Source organism: Limulus polyphemus, unplaced genomic scaffold (assembly GCF_000517525.1).
Source record: "Limulus polyphemus unplaced genomic scaffold, Limulus_polyphemus-2.1.2 Scaffold5575, whole genome shotgun sequence".
In the NCBI taxonomy this organism is placed as follows: domain Eukaryota; kingdom Metazoa; phylum Arthropoda; class Merostomata; order Xiphosura; family Limulidae; genus Limulus; species Limulus polyphemus.
In genome coordinates, this window is record NW_013671185.1 from 1,277 (window position 1) to 3,777 (window position 2,501).

The window sequence follows — 2,501 nt, forward strand, 5'->3', positions numbered from 1 at the left end:
AAGATGTCACTTTAAAAGACGAAAGGACATTTACTGATGAAGCAGATGAATCCCACATGAAGCAGAAGCAAACAAGACGGAGACCAGTACAGAAGAAGATACCTCCCGTAAAATTAAGAGACTTTGTTGAATTGTAATTTTGTGTTTGTAATTCTGTACATTTAATTAAGTTATTGTTAATTTTTATTGGTTTATTGTAAGTGGCTATTGTTCGGGACGAACAATACTGAGGACGGGGCAGTGTTGCGTCAGCAAGGTCACGTGACTCGTTCTCTCGAACCTTTGGGAATTGTCGGGAGATTACTAGATATAGGGTAGTCTGGTATATATAAGAGGGTGACAACGTGACGGAACAATAATGTGTGTGTGTAGACAGTGATTAATTAATCTGCAGTCAGAGTATTATTGAAGTTGAGCACGTCGTTGTTATAGCGTTTGTTTTAGCGCGATTGTTGAAATTAAGTGTATCGTAAAGTATTATTCGGAAAGAATAAACCAGTTTTATTAAGTAATGACTTGTGTCGCTAAAGTTTCGTCGGAACGAATTTACGGGAAATCAATAAACAAATGGAGACGTAACAATATTCTTCATCCAGTTACTGGTGATAATCTTCCTGTTTTAGTTCAACTTACCTCTACGAGTAATTATTCACGTTAAGAGAAATAAAATAGTATCTTGAATGCAAATACAGTTGTTCTTAATATCGAGTTTACATTAATCACGCATCACAGGATTATAATACAAACTTATCTTCTTTGGAAAAGAGAAATACATATGCCCAGTAAGGCCGTAACCAGTAAGATTTGATATCTTCAGTTTTAGAGTGTCACAGTAGCATTCAGAGAACAACATGTAACTCTGCCGTGGCTACAAAGCGATTCTGTTGGAAAGGTGCACGTTATCAAATTCAAAATGTTCATAGTGGCTTTCAATTTTATCGTAGATTTTATCTCATGACTGGAACTTAAGGTACTCAATTCTACAAAAAAAAATCTTGCTATGGCTTCATCATTTGAAAAAGCCACTATTTTACTATATTTCATGAAAGATCTTTCGGAATCCCATATCCTTTAATGGTTAATCCAGTTTTCCTGACCTGCCTCTACACTTTAACTATAAATTATATGGATGCCCCTGCAAGAGTATCTGCATCTGTAGTTTAATACTGTTCCAAGGCAAAATGGTATTATATACCTTCATCCATAACAAGTACCACGAAGTTTCTTTCCTTTTACTTACTACATCTTACAATATGATCTTCTGCACTAGTTATTATGTATTGTTTTGGAAATTATCTATTATTTTACTCGTCTTGAAGCTTTAAAAAGATCCTACTGTTGTTATATTTTACCACCAAATTAACGCAGTCTTGTAATACAATTACGTCATTTTATTTCTAAAACTTGACTTTTAGCATTCAACCAAGCAGGGTTTCGACCTTCTCTTTCCAGGAAGGACCGATTACTCAGACGTTTTGATACAATCATTAATTAATTTAGTAACAACTGACCATCTTGTAAGATCCCTTTTAATTCCTTTCTTCAGGAATGACTGTGTATATTCTGTAGAAGGTATTGTTACGTATCTGCTTGTTTGTTAATTCTCGGTATAAATTATTTCTGAGGAACTTCAGCGATACAAGTCCTTTCTTAATTAAACCAGTTTATTTTTTCCTCGATACAACTTTGTAATACACAGAATTACCAATCAGTACCTTAAACTTAACTACTTTTACAACACACGTTATAAATCACAGTGATTCACACACTTTACTTACGGGGCTTACTGTTTGCTTGACTCAATTATCTATCTCTTCCATCTATATGCTGGTTTTTCTCGCCAGGCTTATATATTATAAAGAGGGCATCTGGAATGCACTTGGGCCTTCATGATCCTTCGAGAAACTCCAGCGTGCATGCTCCTAGCATTGCGTGCCTTCCACTGTCATAAAACTGCCCTTTCCTTAGTATTGTTCGTCCCAAACAAAAGCCACTCACATTAAACCAACAATAACTTAATTAAATGTACATAATTTACAAACACAAAATTAAAATACTACAAAGTCTCTTAATTTTACAGGACGTTTCTTCTTCCGTACTGGTCTCCATCTAATTGGCTTCTGCTTCATGTGGGGTTCATCTGCTCCATCAGGAAATGTCTCATTATCATTAGTGGTAGTCTCATTAGTGGTAGTAACTTCATTAGCAGCTTCACTGTTTTCCTTCTCAAAAACCGAGTAGAGTTTCTTCTTTGACAGTGGCTTTTTCAGGTGACACGTCTTCAGCAGCATCATCTGTTCCATTGTTCACTTCATTCCAACTGAAATGTCCTGGACTGTGATAACGCCAAAGCCTGTTGGCATGCACCACCTTTGGCTTACCTCGCCGACCACATTTTATCCGGAAAGTCACGTCTCAGAGACGATCGACTATGTCATATGGGCCTTGCCATGGAGATGACAACTTAGGAGACTTCCCTTTGATCTTCCAGGGATTGTACA